Genomic DNA, 24,311 nt, shown 5'->3' with positions numbered 1-24,311 from the left:
TCATAAGGGTATCATATAAAGCAGGCTGAGATGGAGGAGCAGGTGGTCCAAGACGCATGGAGGAGTCAGTGGGACCAAAAGGGTTCTCTGGTCTAGGTGGGAAAAACAATAAAGAGAAGGGAAGCTAGTTGGTTATGGTTAATTAATATTCCAGCTTCTCTCTTTTAGTAACATTTGACAGAGTTTGGCATCCTGTGTGCACCAGTTAGCAAATAGACAAGGCCAGCAATGGCTAACACCTGGCACTGGGATTTTAGGAAGAAGGGCAATGAGAGAAGGAACAGAGAGGAGAGATGATGGTTTGGCTGGGGTTGAATTATGAAAGTATTTTTAGTCATTTCAAGACTCATGGCACACAGGTGAGTCCCAAGAAGGCTGGGAATATAACTGAAAATATATCTCAGAGTCTCCCATGTCCTTTTTAGGAAACCATGAAGAGGCTTCTCTCGAATAGATATTTACACCTGATGCTTTGGAGAAGTCTCTAAAACTGTTTCTGGATGGATTTATGGCAGGTGCCCAACTTTGTTGCTATGTCCATTTTGGATCTAAAATTTTGTTGTTGTTCTTGTTGTTATGGGCTAATCTGAGCACTGTAGGGTGCTTAATAGCACCCCTGCCCTCCAGACCTCAGTGCTGAGCCACTGCTGCTCCCTCCTCCTAGAAGCCCTTGAGATGTCCAAGTGAGGTGAGGTCTCGTCTATGTGACACTAAATGTGGAAGCCACAGTGCTCTGGGGAGGAGAGGAGAGGCTACCTCTCCTTTTTTATATTGATCGTCTGGGGGATGAAGCATATTGTAGTACCCACCCCCTCCATTTTCCAGAAGTATTTAAAAAACACTGAGCAGAATCCAGTACCTTCATTTTGCCATCTAGACCTGGAATAAAATTTGAACCACCTGGGGCTGTCCCACAGGACTACTCACAGTGACAGATGTCATCTTATTTTAATGCCCTTCCCCTCGGAGGGTCTTATACTGGACTATGCTCTTTTGGTTGCTCCTCCCTTCTCCATCTCAATAAACCAGACCTTAGTGTTCTCAGATCTCAGGTGGTTGCAGGGCAGGAAGATAAGCATTCTGAGAACATCTTTCTTCTTGGTTTTTGTTCTCAAAAGTCTCAACTCATGGGAGAGACTATGCTGGGTCCTCTTGAGAGAAAGGAGAAATATAGTAGCACCCCCTTATCCATGGTTTCCCTTTTTGTGGTTAAAAAACATTAAATGGAAAATTCCAGAAAGAAACAATTCATAAGCTTTAAATTGTACACAGTTCTGAGCAGTGTAATGAAATCTCCCTCCATCCAGCTCCATCCGCCCGAGACATGAATTATCCTTGTCCAGTGTGTCCATGCCTTAGACACTCCTGCCTGGTTGTCACTTAGTAGCCTCTTGGTTATCAGGGTGACTATCCTGGTATCACAGTGCTTGGGTTCAAATAACCCTTATTTCACTTAATGATGGCCCCTAAGTGAAAGGGTAGTGATGCTGGCAATTCAGATATGCCAAAGAGAAGCTCTAAAGGGCTTCCTTTTAGTGAGAAGGTAAAGTTCTTGACTTAATAAGGAAAGAAAAAATTGTATGTGGTGGTTTCCAAGATCTGTGGTAAGCACAGATCTTCTATCTGTGAAATTGTGAAGGATTAAGGAATCCATGCTAGTTTTGCTATCTCACCTCAAACCACAAAGATTATAGTCACAGTAAGTAATAAAATAGAAAGGCATTACATTTTATCATAGTATCCTATATAATAAAAGGCTAGTATGCAAATTGTCCCCTCAACTGGGAGTTTGACCAAGGGGCGGGGCTGGCCCGCCAACCACCCTTGGCCCCTCCCCCCAGCTGGTCTGGCCTTGATCAGCCTGATCGGGGTAGGCAGGCCAGACCCCACCCATGCATGAATTCGTGCACCAGGCCTCTAGTGTATATATAGGAAAAAATACAGTATATACAGGGTTTGGTGCTATCCCAGGTTTCGGGCATCCACTGGGGGTCTTGGAATGTATCCCCTGCAGATAAGGGGGAACTATTGTATTTTCCAAGTCAGAAGGGCAATAGAGAGCTGTGGCTTCCAGGGGCACCCCTTTCCCTGGCAGTGCCTCCACGGAGGTGTAGCAGTTGTTCATAAGGATTACTAGATTCTACACATCAGGACTCCTGCCTTGGCAGTGATTTTAATGCTCATGCTTGACCCAGGAGTGTAGAGACACCTGCCTCCACAACTTGGGCCATGTGACACTCAGGTGACAATTGTATGTCCAAAGATTGTCACAGTGATGTTCCCCATCTCACCCGCTCTTCTATAACGCAGCCTGCTATCTCCTATCAAAAGACGTGATCTACTTCCTTTCCCCTTGAATCCTGGCTGGCCCTAGGACTCTCTTAAAACCACCAGAATCCGGAGTTAGTTCAGAACAGGCTGTGCAGCTTCTACCTGGTTCTCTTGGAACACTAGCTTGGTGGGGAGTCACATGTAGGAAGTCCAGTTACCCTGAGATTTCCATAGTGGGGAAAGCACATGTAGATGTTTCGGTTGACTGCCCGGCTGAGCTCCCAGCCAGCAGTGAGCCGCAGCTGCTGACTATGTGCTGTGGCATCTTGGATGTCTAGCCCAATGGCGTCTTCAGATGCCTGAAGCCATAGTCAACATCTGACTGCAGCCACGTGAGAGAATGAAGCAAGAATGGCCCAGCCCAGCCCCCCACCCCCCCCCTGCCAAATTCCTGAACCACAGAACTATGAGCGTAAGAAAATTGTTGTTTTAAGCCATTATGTTTTGGGATAATTTGTTACATAGCAATAATAACTGGAATTATTTCCATCTCTCTTTAACAAGCCTACGGCTTCCATATGGCCCTGGGAGGGCAGGAATCTCATTGTAACTCAGTGGCGTCTCCTACCGGCCCTGTAGGACTGAGTCAGATAGATAAGATTTTACTTTTGATATGATCATCTGACTTTTCCTGTGTATGTGAGCTTGTGAAGGAGAATTCATACTTGCTACACATATCTGCCCAACTGTTTGTTTTTTCTTTAGAATGAGCTCTTCCCTTGCAGCTCTTCATCCTTTCTGTAAATAGCCTCCTGGGAGGCCCATCCTAGAGTCTCATCAGGCCTGGCAGGCATGTCTGAAATCTGTGGTCAACATCACTGAGACCCAACCTGGAACCTCGACTGCTCTCTCCACTCGTGGGTTAGTCTGAAAGTGTGGGCACAGTTAGTCTAGTCTATGACACCACCAGAACCCTTTCAGATCTGGGCCTTCAGTGATGCTGGCCATCATCCTCAATGTCCACTGCTGCATACTCTGCCTCTGATATGATGCTTAATGCATAGTAGCTGCTTAGTAAATATTAGTTGAGAAGCATAAACTGATGTTGAGAAAAAAGGCAGAAAACATGGAATAAGGGATTTAGGTAAAATTTAGGATTTAGAAGTGGGACAGAAGAGTTAACTGTGCTTATTTTTCACTTGCAATTACCTTAATTTTGCACTTAATTAAATACCGTATTGTCTTGTTTATTACTTTAACTTTGTTTATCTCGTTTTTTGCAACTGGGTTGTAGAGTTTTAGACTCCTGTATTCTCGGGATGGCAAGCATGGTGATGAACAGTGTCAGGCCTCAATAAATACTTGATGCTTTGTTCTCTCTTCTTGTTTTCCAATCTGTGTTCTTGATATCAAAAGATATTCCAGGATGGACTGATGACGGACTTATTGGGACCCTCCTTTATTTTGAGAAGCCTTGTCTCAGAGCTCTTAGACACATATTAAAGAGAGGGGGGCATTTTTCAGTGGAGCCACTGAGGTGCTTCACAAAACAAACAGGATTTTCATTAGGAGGGTGTTTATTAAATGAATGTGTCTTCATGTCTTAAATAAAGCTGGGGAGACATAAGAGCTAACTGTCTTCATTAATAACAGAACCTCTGATCCCTAAAGGGAGGGTCCGTATCATCAGCCAGCAAGAAGTGCTGAAAGTCAGCTCCGGAGCAGGGAGTGAGAAAGGAAATGTGTGAACAATGTAGCCAAGCCCGTCTCCAGATGACAAGACTTCTGAGGAGAACATGTGCTGAACTCAGGCACATCCCGGAATAATCAGTTTCAGGATATGGGCCTTCCATGTGCTGTCTGATGGTGGGACTGGCTGAGGAGGAACAGTCTGGGGGACTCAGTGGAGATGGTGTGTACTGAGGTCAGTGTCCTCCGGCTGCACCTCCACGGGCTCTCTTCCTGGGAGACTTGGGGCTGAAAGCAGGGCAGCAGGTGGTCCCAGGCATGGAGTTTGGAGGAGTGACCACCTGGGATGGATGTTTTATAACCCTACTTCCTGCCTGAGTGACTTGAGCACTTCATTTAATCTCTGTATACCTGAGTTTTCTCATTGATCCCATGGGGTTGAGACTACCTCAGAAGATTGCTGGGGTGATTAATTAGGGTAATAAGTATAAAACCTTCCTGGTGGTTCTTAGCAATAAATGGTGGTATCAGAATTCCCATGCCTACTTGAGACCTGCTCCCATGGCACACCAGTTTTCTAGCACAGTCTCTAGACAAAAAGGGACCCTGCATAGAAACTGTGAAAGCCACCAGCCTAGATGTGGTACAGGGCTGGCTGTTGTGAGCAAAGAGAAGCATAGCAGGGGGAGACCAGCTGAGACCAAAGGAAAGTTGTTTCTCTGGGAAGCAGAGAGGTTTTTCTCCCTTTGTAGCAAAAACTGGCTCTCTGGACCTTACCAAATGAACCAGAGCACAAAGAGGCGTCCGACCAAGGGGTATCATTCTGCTCCCACCCACCTTGCTTTTCCGTAGGGAGTGGCTGATGTCTCGTAACAGGTCTGCATATAGATCATGCTTTTATTGCAGCTCTCATTACCCAGGACATGGGCATGGAAACAAGCAGTTAGTATTTAGTCATTGAAGCCTTTGGCCAGCCCCACAGCCTCCATGGAACCACAGACATGGCTCCTTGGAGGGAAACCCCATCTCTTCTTCCTTCTAAGGCATTTTAGCAGGACAAGATGGTGTCATCCTTTTCTTTGAACTTCAAATATAAGCTCCCTGTCTTCCCCTTCATTCTGACTACAGCACGTGGGTAGTGGGGTGCCGGTGCACTTCCTGGGGAGACCCTGTAGGTCTGGGCACTGGGGGAGTAAAGCCCTGAGAGCCAGGCAGTTCCTGTGGGTTTTGCAGGGCACTGGGAGAAAAAAACACAGTGTTTCTACCACACAGACTCCCTCTCTCTGGTGGGGGTCCCCTGTAGAGTTTCGGGCAGGGTGATATGTTAGAGACAACTTCTTCTTCTCTTCCTCCTTCCTACTCCTCCTCCTCCTCCTCTTCCTCCTCCTCCTCCTCCTCCTCCTCCTCCTCCTCCTCCTCCTCCTCCTCCTCCTCCTCAAGAAGGACACCATTAAAGCAGGATGACTTCAGAGTGAGGAGATGCAGGGAGAAAAATGGGGTGGACAGAGGCTGTGGATCATTCTGTGTGTGCCCTGGAGGCCCTCTCATGGCATTCTGGGAAACGTTTCATCATGCTCCATGAAAGCATCGTTGGCTATTGATTACTGCTTTCTTTTGGGTGGAGAACACCCCTCACCCCCTTCACAAGTCTTGGTTTACATTATTCTGTTACAGCTTTTGTTCAAGTGCAAAAATCCCTGGATGCCTCTGCTCTTCTATTTCCTTTGTAACTCCACAGACCTGCAAGGCTCCCCATGCTCCTCTGCCCGAGATACTCAGGGGTCTATGAGAGGCACTCATTGGGGCACTGGTCACCTCAGAAAGCATTTGTGGAGGAGGCCAAAGCTCCCCAGGACAAGGCAGGAGGAACTGGGAGCTCCCATAACTAGGGCAGGGATTGTAGAGCATCCTGCCTCCTCTGACCCAGCCCAAGCTGCTCTTCTATCTAAAATATAGGCAGTGGCCTATTGATTGCTGAGATATGTTTTAAAAAGCATCTGGAATCAGGCAATTAGTTTCTGCTTAATGCAGAATGTCAAATCAGGGCCACCAATTCTCTAATTGATCAATTGATTCATTATTTCCCTCACATGGCTAGATGTGGACTCAGGCCAATGGGAGAAATAAAGTAGAAGAAAAAGTTAAGAAAGTAGAGCCTAAGATTTATTAGCCCCCCACAAAAGAAATACATTGTTTATCCATTCATTTCCCAGTAATTGCTTGTTTACTAAGGTGGCCACTCAAAGAGAAAGCCAGTAGCAGAGATTGTCGATAATCAAGAGGGGTTATGTGTTTACTGTAAGTAGATGGTGTTGTGTTTCAAATGCTAGAGCTCCCAGATCATAAAGAAGCACAGTGGAGTGAGTGTTTAGGTTGTAAAACTAAATGTGGCCTATCATCCATTGTGAAGGAGAATTTCTCTAAAGCCTATGGGCTTTCAGAGAAAGCTGCTCTGGGTAAGAGGAGTTACTGGATGTGATAAACTCACTCTTTGGAGCTGAGTCCTTGGGAGATAGCATGCTACATTGCAGAGGGTGCTGGCTTTTAGGTCAGTTAATCATCATTTCAAACACAAGATTATCTCATATGACTTGCATTAATAACTGTGTAATCTTGGGCTTGTTTCTTAACATCTCTGATCACCCTTGTCTGAGAGGGAAAACAGCATTACGTGTTAAGAATGTGGACTTTGTAGCTAAGATGAAGGTAGGAATCCCAGCTCTGACATTCTAGCTATGGGATCTCAAGTAAGTTATTTTATTTCTGTTTCTTCCTCTAGTGAGATGAGGGTGATAATATGTGAGGGTGAACTGATGCCCAGACCCAGGTTGTCCTGGCTGACCTGAATTTACCTGCAGGTGGGCTTCCTGTGCTGATAGCTGTCCATCTCAAGCTCCTGGCTCTCTTCTCTAGAAGGCTGAGGGCTTTCTCTTGGCACCAGGAAGCTGGCTTCACTGAACAGGTAAGGCCTGGCCTCATTGGAGCTGATGCCCATGGGGTAACCTTTAAACTATGGGAATGGGAGTCCTTAATAAATATCCCAGCTGCCCCACGCTCTGGTGGAACAATTCTAAGAGCATCTTACTAGGTTCCTCAGATGGTCAGCAGTAGGATTGAGCCCATTTGCCCACAGCAGGAACATAACCTTTATTGAGCAGTCTCCCTTTTGTGTCTCGCATTCACCATTCCTTCCTTCATTGTTCATTCATTTGTTCACCTCCCTAAATCAACTTCCTGAGCCCAAACCCTTGTCTCAGGGGCTGACTTGGGAGAACCCAAATTAAGACACCTAGTATCTATGCTAAGTAAATTAAGGCACTCAGAGCAATGCCCTGCACTTAGTAAACCGAGTGCATGTTAACATTTTTATTAGCTTTACTTTGAAGATTTGGAGAATTAAATCAATGTATAGTAGTTATTATAGTGCATTTTCCACCTACTATGGCCAACCATGAGTTCAGTACTATTTTTCCTCTATAGTTTTCTCTCATATTCTGTTCTTTGAACCTCTCTCTTTATTCTGACATTGTCCATTTCTCCCCTTTCTTCCCGAAACTTACCAGTATTCTTGCTCATCCAAATTCCTGACCCATAAAATCAGATATAATAAAATGGTTGCTTCTTAAGCCATTAATTTTTAAAAGGCTATATTGAGGTATAATTGGTATGATAACTGCATATATTTAAGCTATTTTATTGATACGTTTTGACAAATATATATAGAACCATGAAACCATTAGCACACTCGTGTCATAGTAGATAATGAAGATATCCTTCACCCCCAAATTTCCTCAAGCTCCCCTTGCTCCCCTTCTGCTCCTCCTTTCCCACCAAGGCAACCCACTGATCTGCTTTCTGTTACTAGAGATTGGTTTGTATTTTCTAAGTTTTGTGTAAATAAACATAAGAGTGTGCTTTTATTACACACTAGAAATTCGTGCACAGGGGTGGGGGAGTGTCCCTCAGCCCAGCCTGCGCCCTCTCGCAATCCGGGACCCCCTCAGGTAGGGTCCCTAGGCCTGGCTGGCAATCAGGGCCTATTGAGGCTATCCTTCCCCCCGGCTGCCGGCAGCTGGCCCCACCCCTACCCCCTCTGCTGCCACTGCTTGCCATCTGTGTGGTGCTGTCTCCCCTCCCCCACCACCAGTGACCAGTTGCCTCCCTCTGTGGGTGATCACAGGGGGCGGGGGGCAGGTTGATCACCTGCAGAGGGAGGCCCCACCCACCCACCGCAGCCTGGATCTTCCTCTTTGAGTCGGCCACGAAGAGGGAGGGCCTACCCACCTGGGGCTCTGGATCAATTGATTGCAGGGCCTCCCTCTGTTGGGCAATCACAGGGGATGGTGAGGGCAGGGGGCAGGGGGCGGGGCCCCCCACCCTTGGCCAATCACAATGCACCTGACTTGGCTGGCCTGGCGCCAGTGCGCATCATAGCATGGTCATCTGGAAGGTTGTCTGGACAGTTTTTCTGCTGTTCGGTAGTTTAGTCAATTTGCATATTACACTTTTATTATTATAGACTAGAGGCCCGATGCATGAAGATTCATGCAAGAATGGGCCTTCCTTTCCCTGGCTGCCGGCACTGCCTTCCCTCCAGCCCAGAGCTCCTTTTCTGCCTTTGCTCCAGCTGGAGCCGCCTTTCCGCCTTCCCACGCTGCCCAGAGGCCCGGAGCTGCTGGGGCGGTGCGGAATGCCTGCGTCGTCACCATGGTGACGATGCAAGAGTCCCACCCCGCCCCCGGCCGCTCAGCACCTGCATATGCAAATTAACCCGCCATATTTGTTGGGTTAATTTGCATACTCACTCCTGATTGGGCTGGTGGGCGTCATGAAGGTACAGTCAATTTGCATATTTCTCTTTTATTAGCGTAGATGGTTTCTTTCACTCATTGTAATTATTTGAGCTTCATCCATGTGGTAGTTTGTTGCTTTTTATTGTTAAGTAGTATTCCATTGTGTGAGTACATCAGAGTTTATCCACTCACCTGTTGATGGACATTTAGGTTGTGTCCACTTTTGGGCTATTACAAAGAAAGCTGCTATAATCATTTCTATTCAAGTCTTTGTGTGGGCATATTTTCCCCATTTCTTGGGTAGATACCTGGGAGTGGAATGGCTGGGTCATATATAGATGTATATTTAACATTTTTTAAAAACTACAAACTATTTTTTTCCAAGTGAGTGTTGAGTTCCAGTTCCTCTACTTTCTGGCCAGCATTTGGAATGTTCAGACTTTTTAATCTGAGCCATTCGGATAGGTGAGTAGTGAAATGCCCTTGCAGTTTTAATTTGCATTTTCCTAATGACTAATGATGCTGAGCAGCATACTTATAGGTCATTATTTGCCATCCACAGATTCTCTTTGATGAAGTATCTGTTCAAATACTTTGTCCCTTTTCAATTGAGGTATTTGTTTTCTTATTGAGTTTTGAATATTAGTTAATATTTTACATACAAATCCTTTATAAGATATATAATTTGCAAATAATTCCTCCCAGTATGTAGCTAGTCTTTTAATTCTATTAGTTTTGATGAAGCTAAAGTCATCATTTTTCCTTTCATGGATCATGCATTTGGTGTCATATCCAAGAAATTTTTGCCTAGCACAAGTTACAAAGGTATTTTTTAATATTTTTTTCATGTGTCATATTTTTAGATTTTACATCTAAGCCTGTGAACCATTTGAGTTAATTTTTGTATCTGAGGAGAGGTATGGATAGAAGTTTATTTTTTTGCATGTGGATATCCAATTTTTTAAGCACCATTTGTTCTCCACTGAATTGCCTTTGCAACTTTGTCAAAAACCATTTGTCTGTACATGTGTGAGTTTATTTCTGGGCTCTGTATTCTGTTTCACTGATCTCTTTGTCTCTCTTTACATCAGTACCACCCTATCCTGATTACAGAGCTTTATAATAAGTCTGTAGATTAGGTAGTATGGATAATCCAAATTGGTTTTTCTTTTTAAAAATTGTTTTGGCTATTCTAGGTCCTTTGCATTTCCATATGCATTTTAGAATTAACTTGTTCATTTCTATAAAATGTGAACTAAGATTTTGATTGTATTGTGTTAACTCTATAGATCAATTTGAGGATAGTTGACAACAATATTGAGACTTCTGACCTATGAACACTACATATCTCTTTACATAGGTATTCTTAATTTTCTTCAGCCATGTTTTGTATGTCTGTGTACAGATCTTTTAAGTATTTTGTCAGATTCAGGTTTATAATTATGCATTTTATATTTTGTGATGCTATTGTAACTGGTATTTACTTTTCATTTTAATTTTTAGTTGCTCATTGCTGGATACAACTCTAGTATAATGTTCACTAGAGAAGTTGAGAGCAGTCTTTTGCCATTAAGAATGATGTAATTGTAAATTTTCCATAGATGTCTGTTATTAGTTTGAACAAGTTCCCTTTTATGCCTAGGTTACTGAATCAACAATGCATATTGAATTTTACCAGGTGATTTTTCTGCATCTGCTGAGACAATAATATGGTTTTTCTTTCCATTTTTTTTTGAGTTTGTTAATATGGTGCATCACATTGATTTCTTTTTCTTTTTTTTTTTAGCTTTATTGAGGTATAACTGACAAATATTTGCAATATATTTTAAGTGTACTACATGATAATTTATACATGTGTACATTGTGAAAGGATTTCCACCATCTATTACCATACATATTTACTTTTGCCTCATATATTTATCTTTTTTCCAAGAACATTTGAGTTCTATTTTCTTAGTGAATTTAATTATATAATTATATAATACAGTATTATTAGCTGTAATCACTCTGTTATACATTAGATCCTTAGACCTTATCATCTTCTACATGAAAGCCTATATCATTTTATAAACTTTTTCCCCTAGCCCCTGGCAACCACTTTTATATTCTCTGTTTCTATAAGTTTAATTATTTTTTAGATTTCACAGTATAAGTGATACCATGCAGCATTTGTCTTTCACTCCATGACTTATCTCAATTAGTATAATATTCTCCAGATTCATATATGTTGTTGCATATAGCAAGATTTCCTTTTTTAAGGCTGAATAATATTCCATTATATACATCAATATCTATTTCAAATTTTCTTTACCCATTTATTCATTGATAAATGCTTAGATTGTTTGCATACCTTGGCTATTGTGAATAATGTTGCTATGAACATTGGAGTACAGATATATTAAGTTAATTATTTTGTTTCCCTCTGATATATACATAGAAGTAGGATTACTGAATCATATGGTAGTTCTATTGTTAATTTCTTGATGCACCTCCGTACTGTTTTCCATAGTGACTGTACCAGTTTACATTTCCATGACCTTTACTTAATAAGCTTTAAAGATTTAGTGGGTTCACCAAGTAGAACAACAAGTAGAAGAGGAAAAATATGATTTCTTTGTCGCTTGTTCCCTCTCCTTTCTAAGAAGAACAAACCAATTCAGATATGAGGAAGTATGCTTCAATTTTGTACTCTTGACTAAACATCTCTGCTTTTTGGCTTGTACATTCATATAATAAAGATCACATACGTCACAGGGGTTTTATAATAAATGTTACTGCTGCACTTACTAATAGAAAGCATTATCTCTAATAATTAATAGCCAGAGTTCCTACTATTCCAAGAATAAACCTTTAAAAAATAAAAGGGCCATCTTCAGTTAATTATCACAGACCTGTTTGTTCTTTGGCTAAGTAATTGCCCTGTAACTCATGTTTATTTCTGGTTCAAACACATTTCAATAGCAGTAGCTTGTCCCTGACTGGAGACCAAATGGCTATGCTGTTATGCAGGTAGCTAACAGGTGACTCTCAGCGGATAAATATGCAGAGTGTGTGTTTGGAGAGAGGCAACAGAGGACAAGAGGAACGGGCTTAAACCTGCCCTTGGCTTTTAATAAGTAAGTGGTGGCCCTGTTTGGCCTTAGATGATCCTTCTGCCTCAGATCCTCTTCCAGAACAGCCCATGTGAATCTGAGAATGAGATTAGGAACAAGAACTGTACATAATCATGCAAATATTTCTGGAGCCCACACCTGCTGTATTGCAATGCTCTCCTCACTAATCCTACGCAGACATGGTTTCCTGGCTGTTGTCAGAGATGACTAACATGTGGTTTTAGTAGCCCTCCCCATGGTCATTTGTGTCATGTTCCTTAAAAGGAAGTTATTTAACATATGGAAATACTTCCCGCCTTTGACGTGCTGTAGGGTTATTGAGTTCAGTTATCTTGAAAGCAAATAACTCTAACCGTGGGGTAAAAAAACCCCATCATACTTCATTAAGTAGCATATGAAATACTTAATACTTTAATGGTACAGACTTTTTTTTTGCAGCATGCATGTTTGCAAAAAAAATCCCAAATTTTTTACTTAACTGTAGATGATTATGGAAATACTCTTCTTAAAGTCAAGAGTTAGTTCAGTAAGTCACAGATTATAGTTTTTAAAGAGAGAAAAGGCTTTTATGTATATGTAGCTGGTTATATTTCATTGCATTTAGGTTGACATAATCAACTATTCAGACTAAGTTCACATCTTTACAATGGTTTCCATCAAGTGGTAGTCATTTAAATATTTACAAGAAAGGTATCTGCTATAGGGCAGTGTTCCTCAAGTATGGCAATGGTGCGCCATGGAAGTCTGCTGATGGACCATAAAATGAATCAAAATATTATGTCTTGCAAGGGCAAGCATGCAATTCCACTGATGCTTTTTCTTTTCAGTGGAAATTGGGATGAGTAAGTAAAGCATGCCATTGAGGTTTTTTTTTCTTTATTATTTTGTCTCTGTTGATATGTGATATAGTCAAAATTGTTTGAGAATCACCAGTCCAGGCATAGCATTTCCAAACTAAAACCACATATAAGGCTGGGAATGCGACTTCTTCTGTCTTTATTTGGAGATGCTCAATGCATTTGATCATGGTGCATACTCCAAGTGGTTGAGGCAAGAGTTTAATGTTGTTGAATTAAATCTTTTCTCCCAACTACTTTGCAGCAAAGCCACTTTTGTTTTTTGTTTGTGAAGTATTTCATAATACCTCAGAGAATGCCAGGGTTCCAAGGAAGACAATTTGGGAACTGGGGGTTTTGGAGGACATGAAGAAAACACAATCCAAATCTGAATGCAACCAATCAGCCAATCACAGACCTACAAACTTGGCTACATTAACTATAAAATGTGACCACTCTCTTTTCAGTTTGTTGCTTGGTGATTTTAATATATTATTATTTTTAAAAATATATTTTTATTGAATTCAGAGAGGAAGGGAGAGGGAGAGAGAGATAGAAACATCAATGATGAGAGAGAATCATTGATTGGCTGCCTCCTGCATGCCCCCTACTGGGGATCGAGCCCGCAACCCAGGCATGTGCCCTTGACCAGAATCAAACCCAGGACCTTTCGGTCTGCAGTCCAACGCTCTATCCACTGAGCCAAACCAGCTAAGGCTTGTTTGGCTATTTTAAACTTTGATTACTTGACTGTGGTTATTAAGGAAGGCGTACAAATGGCTACCATACATGTACATATGGCAATTCACACACACAAAATTTTCCAGGAAAACAAGTCACATTGTATTTTCTGTGACAGCCACCCCCTAGAATAAGTCATATATATGCATATATTCAAGTACATACAACACATGGAATTAGGAAATAAAAGTGAATCCAATGTCATGTTTGATCAGAGAAGGGGTTGAAACTGAAGTACAGCTTTATTTTACCCCAATAGGTGAGGGCTTAGGGAAAGCGATTTCTCTCTCCCTCCTCCAACTTCACAATGATTTTTCATATGAATAATCTTCTGAAATGTGGTACTGTTTAAAATAATTAAATAGATACTTTCTTTCTCTTTGAGAAATATACCTTTAAGATTCACTCCATTATCAAAGTAAGGAGGAGCTCCTGATGGTAATCGAGGATTTAAGATAAACTTAGTAAAAGATAACTCGGAGGATTTTTGAACTTGGGGTACACTAAGGTATTCTTTCCACCCAGAGGTAACCTGACTCCCATGTAATTTCTTTCTTACTTTTCTCTTACCTCTTCTTTATGCATCCCTCAAAGGATAGACAAGTTTTTTCTAATTTTGACTTCAACATAAATTCAATAATTTTATATAATTTCTTGCTTATTGCATTTGACATTGCTTGTAAGATTCATTTATGCTCTTGAACGTAGTTCTAATTTGTTCGTTTTCATAGCTATGTCTTATTCCAAAGTATGAATATACTATATTTTATTTCTCAATTCAAGTATTTATTGATACATACTTAGGTTTTTCCACTTTTTGGGAGAAGCCTATATCACTGAATGGCAACTTGGGCGGTAGCCACTAAGATCTTCCCAACCTGCATCTAAGTGGATGTGAGTGAGAAGCAAACCTTTGCTGTCTGAGGCCACTGAAACCTTAGATATATTTGATGTCATAGAATAAGCTGTTTTATCCTGAATAATATAGTAATAAACAGATTCTTTCCTTAAGAAAATTTTAGGTTCCTGTTGCTTCGCCGCAAGTGTTATCAAACATGCAAGAAAGTAAAAAAAAAAAAATTCAGTTTAACATAAACAATTTCAGAGACTAGAAGAGCACAGTAAAGACCCTGGCTAACTGGCTGCATCAGGCAGAATAATGGCTCCCCAAGGATGTCATGGCCTAATCCCTGGAATCTGTGAATATACTACTTTACATGCAAAAAGGACTTTGCAGCTGTGTTTAGGTTATGTTCCTTGAGAAGGGGAGGTTATCCTAAATGATCTAAGTGGGCTCAATCTAATCACACGACTTTCTCAAAGAGAATAATCTTTCCTGGCAGCTGTCTCAGAGCAAGACGCGGCCAGGAAGAAGCACCGGAGATGTGACACACGAGGACTCTGACCTGCTGTCGCTGGTTTTGAAAACGGAGGAGGAGGTTTCTAGGCAAACTCTATAGGAGCCTCTAGGAGCTGGGAATGCCCTCTGTTTAGAGCCAGCAAGAAAACAGCAGCCTTGGTTCTATGATCTCCAGGCACTGCATTCTGCCAGCATTCTGAAGAGCAGGAAACAGATTCTTTCCTCGAGCCTTCCAAAAGGAATGCAGCGCTGCTGACATCTTGATTTGATTCCAGCCAGTGAGACCTGTGTCAGATTTCTGACCTCAGAACTGTGAGATGATAGATTTGTGTTGTTTAAGCTCTAAGTTAGTAGTCATTTATGTCAGCAGTAGAAAACTAGTACACTGGTATAACCTTTATACTCAAACCTGGCAAGAACTTTATGAGAAAGAAAAAAGTCAGGTCAATCTCAGTGATGAACATAAATTCTATGGTAAACAAAATATGAGCAAATTAAATCTATCAATATATGTAAAAGGAAAAGGAATTATAATCAGGTTGTGTTTACTAGTATACCAAGAATGCAAGATTGCCTGAAAAGCAATCAATATAAGTCACCACAAATTTAGGGGATTTCACATGATATCCTCAATGGATACAAAAGGCATATGATATAATTTGACATCCATTTATAATTAATAAAGAAACTCTTAGAAAATGAAGAATGGAAAGAAACTTTACAAGCTTGATAAATATTATCTACAATACCATAGATTAAATGTTATACTAAAATTAGTTACATTTAAAGTTTCATTCTTTGGAAACTTTGAAATTGGGAACAAAACACCAGTTCCAGCTGAACCCCTGACTGATCCTGAATCTTTAAGGAAGTTTAGAGACATACACTGATGAACTCTTTCCAGTTAAGACCTCATGCAAAAAGCCTTTTTAAAAAAGGAGGAGAGAAGGGGGCGGGGGTGGGGAGGAGGGAGGCAGAGAGGGATGGAGGGAGACTATAAAAGCAAAAAGCTGGCCTTTCTAACTACAAGTGACCAAGGTCAATAAGAAATCTATTGCTGCCTGCACGTGGAACCCTTGAGAGAGACCAGGTGGGCAGACATCCTTCCTGAACCCTAACCCCTGATTCTACCATTTCTCTAGTCCCACCTCTTTTTGAACAAGATCAGGGCATCAGACCAGCCCACGGCTCTGCACCAGGGGCTTCGGGTGACAGTGGGACCTCCCTCAGACTTGCACCAGACATTTTCCCAGGCTCTCCAAACACCCCTCCTCCCCGGGCTGCTTCCTGATTTGATTTCTGATGGATTGCAATCCTCCTCCCCCTGTAACCTTTAATGGGAATAGTAAAGGTCAGGTCCCTCCTGAGAAAAGGTTTGGTTAGAAGTGAGCGTGAGGATGCTGACTACAAGAGAGGGAAAGCTTATCAGAAAGGAAGCCTGTGGGTGTTGGATTTAAGCTCCCCAACCCTATCCACCGTTTCTCCAGGGTGTGTGCATGTTCCTGACTCACACAGCAGATGGAAAGCTCTGGTCATCGAGTGACTGGTGGCCAGATGACACACAGTATCTCCCAGGGACAAAAACTTGAAAAGCTTGGAAAGAAAAGTTGCCTATTATTTCCATATGTGTTTGGTGTTTGGTGCTTGACAATGAAAAAAAAAATGTCCCCAGATGATGACCAAATACAAATATTCCCAATTTACTCTGTGACTTTCATTTCTGTTTTCCAGGTACATAATTTGTTTAAAAAATGTTTTATTAGAAAAGTGAAAAATTCTTCTCAGAAAGTTCAGCTTTCATATACAGAGGAAAGGTTTCTATAAAACCTTGGGTGGGCACTAAATTTTCCCCTCGAATGTTCAATTGTCTAGACATGGAAATGCATGCACCACATTGAGGAACAGCTTCCCACCCAAATGAGAAGACAAAACACACCCACAGTTCATTTCTTGCTCCAACTGGATGCTTTATTTGTCATAAAACACAGGCATTCCAACCAAACTCTTGGACAGGTAAACTGTAAATGATTCAAAACAAATACTACTTCTCTGGAAGTAATAGCAGAGTTTGCAATTCACAGGTGGCTTTTCTGTCTCAAGCCTTGGGAAACTCCCTTTTCCCATCCTGACAGATGATTTTATTAAAAAGGATTTCCAGGGCAGTGTCATAGGACTTTGCTGACCACAGGCAGACTAAAGGCACATTAATCTTTCTTTTTCTGTGGGCAGGTTTTATTCTCCTTTTGCTAATTTCCCTCTTCAAAATCCCTATTGCTCTTTCTCTCAAAATATGTCCTCAAGAAAGGGTGTGGAACTTCCAAGGGACAGAGGAAGTGGTGGTTTCCTCCTAGAATTGCCACATTGCTGAAATGATGAAATTCTAAAAATGGAATTTCAAGTAGAGAATGAGGTGATTTGGGGAAGCAAGGAATTCTTACTGGCAATGCTCTTGAAACCTTATTCGTCAATATCCCAGATCTGTCCATCACCACATGGTTTGAGAATTAGGTTCTACACTGTTCGACCACCACTGTACATCCTGGAACAGACAAGCCCTCCTTGCATCAGGGCAACATGTTGTCCACACCCGCAGCAGCTCAGATTCTACAACTCTTGTGATTGTAATCTTTCCTGAAGCCTGCAAAGTCCACTTCAGACTCGGAGTTTCTGACTTAGTCATTCTTGAGCCAGTAGTTACAATTCAGAACAGTGTTAGAATACACCCCCCTCAAGCTTCCAGGCCATCTCACTTGCCTGCCTTGCTTAAGAAACAAACAACTCCCCATTCTTGTCCTGCCCACCATCTTCTTTTGACCTGTTTACATGAGATGATGTGGCATCTATCTTCCTTCTTCAAAGGACATCGCTATTTCTTTCAGGAGGAGGATGTATGTAGATAGCCATTGACTTTCTAATTACACTCTGTAGGACATTATCCCTTATTCTGAGGGTTGCAATGTATTTTTTTATACTTTTAATGGAGTTAAAGACTTCTAATTCTTAATTCTTTTCTCTCCTCCTTGTTAACCAAATAATCCATAAATCAAGTTGGTTTCTTAGTCAAGACCTTACTCACCTAATGAATTCTTAGGCAATTTAGGAGTGAGTCTATCTATTTTGGAATCACTATGAAATTTTGCAAAAGTTTGTGTCTCTAGGTGTTTCTAATGTTTCTTGTCTTAAAACTCTGAAGTTACTTATTTCTTGTGTTCTTCTCCCTTCGATAAAAATATACAGTGCTGAGAAGAGAGGGAAAGGAGACAGGGAGGGAATGGCTATCCTGCCTGACTTTATCGTACTTCAGCTTTGGCAGTTCCTTTGGTCGTTAGAATCCTAATTGTTTCCTCCAGGATGGAAAGGCAGCTTGACTAAGTGTCCATGATGCTGTTTTTGGAGCACGGGACAGTCCAGATTCAATCCCAGATCTGCAGCTTCCTACCTTTGCTGCCTTGGGCAACACTCCAACTCTCTGATCCCCCACTAGTATCATCTGTCAAATAGGGAAAAGCCCATGTACCTCGAGGGACAGCTGGGAGGAGCATCTGTGTCATGCCCTGGCTACAGCGCCTGGCAAAGTCTGGCCTCAGTAAATACTCACTCTGGTCCTTCCCAGCCTCTGTCTCAGGACTGGAAGTGAAGACACCTGCATTTCAGTCCTGGGGAGCTCAGCCGTCAGCCACGCTCTGACAGAGCGTTTCACTTCTCTGAACCTTTGTTTATTCCTCAAGTAAATGGAGAGGAGGGCTACACTGTCAGGAAGACCACTCCAGCAGGGCCCCAGACTCCAGGCCACACCTCATTTCCTGCCTGCCTTTCCAAGTCCTGTGACCAAAGCACTGGCATGCCTACCTGCTTGTTAATCTCTCCTGTAACTTCCTTCTTCCCTGGGCAGTTAGTTGTTCAGGTCTTTTCTTCCTCCTACTGAGCCATCCCCCCACCCTTTCTCTTTAACCCCATGCACACCCCTTAAAGCACTTGCTCTCCTTTTGAGTTCTCCCTTTGGTGGACCCGAATATCCCAGGCAGAACTGATGGGACTGGAAAATCTGATTTTCCCTTCCATAAAGCATCATGGTTCTCCCAGTAGCTGAGACCAACACAGCAGTTTTCACAGAATAGACTGAATGGCACTGTTCCTCCTCCTTGTCAGCCCCTGGGCACTAGAAGTCCACTTTGGCATGGGCTCACCTTTGGCTCTTTCTGTCCAAGTGGCAGTGATCAACCTGTAATTGTCACCTCCTATATCACAGGCCCTGGCAACTAAGCAAACATCTTCCTTAGAGTCCCTATTAAAGTTCTGGTAAAAAGCTTTCATTTTGGCTTCTCACGCTGAATTTTAAGATAAGATCTCTACATACTTTTCCCCATATGTAGTATATTTTGGCATTTCCCCTCCCATCTGTTAGAGAATTGTAGTCCTTTTTTTTTTTTTTTCTCTGTAAGGTATGCAGGAAGAGGCCTCCTATCTCCCCAACAATCATCTTCTTCTTTTCAGTTGTTGGTTTTTGCTTGCTTAGATTTATAGTAATTATCTTCACTTACGTCTTTGATTTTTTAAAATCAAAATATTCCGCTAGATGAAAGGCAGATGGGTAGGAATGTGTCAAGTGAACAAAAGAGACAAGCATTCTAGACAAATATATCATACTTAGAATTTGAAATTCATTCCTGATATTATTTAAATTGTGGTTTGACTCTGGACAAGTTACTTGACTTGTGGAACTTCTAGATCCCCATCTATAAAATATTTTTTATGTCTATCTTGGGAAGAATAAAAGAGATAATATAAGAATATAATTTGGTAAACTTTATGAATTTGAATGAAGGTTATTATAATTGTCACGAAGGAAACTGAAGATAGGCCTTATCTACATTGGAGTAGACCTTGAGGTTTCACTTCTAAACACCAAAATCCTCCTTGCCTGAGAGCTTTATTCTGGGGCTGCTGGACCATATGCAATTGATGAGCAGGGCAAACTGAAGATATACGAATGAACATAGTCAAGATCAGCCACGCCTAGCCCAGATCAGCAGAGCCCCCTGCTCAACTCACAGACTAATGACCTAAATTGTTGCTCTTTGAAGGCATTAGATTTTGAAGCAATAAATATTATGCAGCAATAGCTAATTAATATTCCATGTCTCTTCTCTACTTTTTTGCTGTCTCCTCCAGGTCAGTGTATTTTCTCTCCTGAAGGCCCACAAAGTTCCCCCAGAGCCAATCCTCATTGTGTACTTTAGGGAAGGAGATGAAAAACCAAATGTTAGTAGAAGTTACTTTCCCTTTTGGAGCAAGCTCATACAGAAAATTATAAGCATCTGAGGGGTAGAAGGTAATGGAAATATTAAAATCTACCAGACGTGCTATAAATTTGCTTTCCATCATTCCAAAATGTTTTAAATAGGAAAATTTTGAAATTAAGTGAATTAAGGAGCCAAACAATTTTAATGGAGCTGATGGAAATTTAATATTTTGGTCTAGATAGACACAGATAATTAAGTTTATTTTTGAGGACAGTTACAAAATAATAACCAGAAGGGGTTTAATGTAAATAGAATCTACCATTTTGAGTGTGCTGGCCACTTACTTCCTCCCCATAAGACAGAAGTTAGACATGGGGGCGGCAAGACCTAAATGACCTCTCAGGACAACATGTACCTCAGAGAAAAATGAACATGGTTATTGAAGCAGGCTGACAATGACCTTTTCATCTTTCTTCCTCTGAGATACCCATTTTCAAGACATAAACCAACCTAGAATTTGTAAGAAGGAATTAAATTTTCTAAGTGCAAATCAGTTACTGGCATTCACTATTCTTGTCACCATGAGATGAGTAGGTGTATCTACTGGTTGTTTTATCAAGTTATGACATGGGTTCTAATTCTACAACAGGATATATATCAAGTTATTTCTGCTTTGTTCACAGGCATGTCAAAAACTCTCTCAAAGAGATGGAGACGACATCTTGGTTGTACCTCATCAAATACATGTTTCAGTTGGAGGTTAATGCTTTCACAAACCTTATGATTCTTTTTATTAGTGTGTGCCAATTTAGAGGTATTCTAATTTTTGAACAATACCTTGATGGTTCCAGTATGGTTTTCTTAAAGCTGTAGGAAAAATCAGGCTTGACAAAACATTAAAAAATTTACAGGCAAAAGCTGGAATAGCTCTTGACAGATGAGCAATAAACAACTTTTCTCAGATTTCCTAATTTTCCTTTGCTAATCCTTTGTAGTTATTCCAAAATATCTAGGAAAGAAGGGAAAATGGTAAAAACATTGTCTTATTTTTAAATACTGTCTACATTGACTTTTAGTTTTTATTTGCAAGTAGATGCTCATGATAATCATAGAATTACTTATGCTCATGCTGGAAGAGAGATTAAAGGTTGTATAGATCAACCACCTGATTTAAATCCCTTCTCCAACATCCAGCTAAATGGCCAATCAATTTCTGCTTGCATACCTGCAAAGATGGGGAGCACAGCACCTTGCATGAATCCCACTACTTCTTTGGACACCCCTGACCATTTGGAAGGTCTTAGTAATTCAAGCTGAAATAAGTTTCCTAGAAATGTCCAATAACCAGTTACTGTTCAAAGAATTATCAAATATCAGGACTGGAAAGGACCTTCTAGATGTCATATTCCAATGTTTTCCAAACTGCAGAAACCACTAGTGGGTTATAAAAACCAATTTAGCAGGGCACAACCATCATTTTATAAAAATGAAATAGAATATCAGAGTATAACATTTGTAGCAAGGGTACATTTTGTCTTGTTTTACCTACAAATATATGCATGTGTCTTCTGGTTGCAGCAACGTTTATTTGTTACCATTGGTAATTTTAAAGACTTCAAAAGTGACAGATATAGTTTACCCTTATTTTGCAGATGAATTAGTCTCAGAAAAGCAAATTTCTCCAAGATCCCACAACTGGCCAGGGAAACAGAGTAGTTGGAATTCTCTTGACCTACAATTAGTGTTCTTTCTACTGCAACATCAAATTATTGGGGCCTTCGAAGCAATTTCTTCACTGATACAGCTCCTAGGGCAATGGAAACTAAATAGAAAATAAACAAATGGGACTACATCAAAATAAAAAGCTTCTGTACAGCAAAAGAAACCATCAACAAAACAATAAGAAAGCCCACTGCATGGGAGAACATATTTGCTAATGTTATCACTGATAAGGGTTTAATCTCCAACATTTACAGGGAACTCATACAACTTAACAAAAGGAAAATAAACAACCCAATAAAAAAATGGGCAATGGACTTAAATAGATACTTTTCGAAGGAGGATATAAGGAAGGCCAAGAGATATATGAAAACATGCTCAAAGTCACTAATCATCCGAGAGATGCAAATCAAAACGACAATGAGGTACCATCTCACACCTGTCAGAATGATTTGTCATCAACAAGTCAACAAATGACAAGTGCTGGTGAGGATGCGGAGAAAAAGGAACTCTTTTGCACTGCTGGTGGAAATGCAGACTGGTTCAGCCATTGTGGAGAACAGTATGGAGTTTCCTCAAAAAACTAAAAATGGAACTCCCATTTGACCCAATGATCCCACTTCTAGGAATATATCCCAAGAAACTAGAAACACCAATCAGAAATGATATATGCACCCCTATGTTCATAGCAGCACAATTTACCATAGCTAAGATTTGGAAACAGCCTAAGTGCCCATCAGCAGATGAGTGGATTAGAAAACGATGGTACATCTACACAATGGAATACTACGCTGCGCTAAAAAAGATTGAATTCTTACCATTTGCAACAGCATGGATGGAACTGAAGAGCATTATGTTAAGCCAGTGGTCGGCAAACTGCGGCTCGCGAGCCACATGCAGCTCTTTGGCCCCTTGAGTGTGGCTCTTCCACAAAATACCATGGCCTGGGCAAGTCTATTTTGAAGAAGTGGAGTTAGAAGAATTTAAGTTTAAAAAATTTGGCTCTCAAAAGAAATTTCAATCATTGTACTATTGATATTTGGCTCTGTTGACTAATGAGTTTGCCGACCACTGTGCTAAGCGAAATAAGCCAGTCAGAGAAAGATAAATATTACATGATCTCACTCATTTGTGGAATATAATGAACAACATAAACTGATGAACAAAAACAGATCCAGAGACAGAGAAGCATTGATCAGACCATCAAATCTCAGAGGGAAGGTAGGGGAGGGTGGGGGTAAGGGGGAGAGATCAACCAAAGGACTTGTATGCATACTTATAAGCCTAACCAATGGACACAGACACCAGGGGGTGAGGGCATGAGTGGGAGGGGTGGGGGGTAAGGATATATTTGTAATACCTTAATCAACAAAGAGAGAAAAAAAAAATTCTTGGAGACTTGCTGAACAAATATAATTTCTTTACCATATATTAGTCCCTCAAATATCAGTAGCCTTTAGCTCCCCCCTCAGTTTTCTTTTTTTTTCCATGAAAAGTATTCCTATTTTAAAAAAATGAAAACAAAATGGTTTTTAAGTTCTGCATCATCCTCATTTCCCGCATCTATAAATGCTTCAAATTGTGTCCCTCCCTTTTTTGTGTTGTACTTAGAACTACAACAAAAGCAAAACCACATTTAGTTGTGTTAGTGTGGTCATCATCTGCTTATTCCATACACTCCTCCCATTTAGATTTGCATCATCATTTTGGGAAGCCACATCATACTGTTGAGTCCTACTGAGTTTATTTTCAATTTAACCACTTAATTCCTTTTCTCAGGAGAAGGAAGGGAGGGAGCAAACCAGAATAGTAAATGTCTACCCTACTCCAGGGACTATCCCAAGTGTAAATTCCCATCTCACAATAATTTTGTGAGATGTTTATTAACATCACTTTATAGATGAATGAACTGAAGTCAAGAATGAGATAACAAGAAACTTGCCAAGATCACTTTCAATGGCAGCACCAACGATTCAGAAGGGATTGGAATGTGGTATTTCATTCTGCCATCTGACCTAAACTCTCTCCATTGTGAATTTGGAAGGTTTGTTGATGGGAACAAACATAGTGCAGGCACTCCTCATTTTATTGTGCTTCCCAGATGATGAATTTGTTACAAATTGAAGGCAGGACTCTCCACCAGCAAAAAATAAAAAATAAAAAATTTATGACTCACTTTACTGCAGGACTCGCTTGATTGTGGTGGTCAGGAACCCAACTCGCTATATCTCCGAGGCACGTCTATGTCTTATTTTTCACACTATACAAAGGTGAATGGGTTGTAGATGCCCCACCACTCAGCATTCTGGTTAACATTGGATGGAGCTCCAATTCCACAGACTGGCACTGTCCTGATGACTCATTAAAAGTTTGCTGCTTTCCCAGGTCCAGCTTGCTCATGTTTTCTCCCACTATTGCACTCCAGAGCTGTGTGAACTATCCCACTCTACCTGGGCTTCCATCGTACATAAATCAGACTCTTCCCTCGTTTCAACAAGAAATCTACTCACACTGTGTACTTTGACATGCACTAAAGCCTCCACAGT

The sequence above is a fragment of the Plecotus auritus genome, assembly GCF_963455305.1.
Source record: "Plecotus auritus genome assembly, chromosome: 5".
Taxonomy (NCBI): Eukaryota; Metazoa; Chordata; class Mammalia; order Chiroptera; family Vespertilionidae; genus Plecotus; species Plecotus auritus.
Note: the sequence above shows the minus strand (reverse complement) of the source record.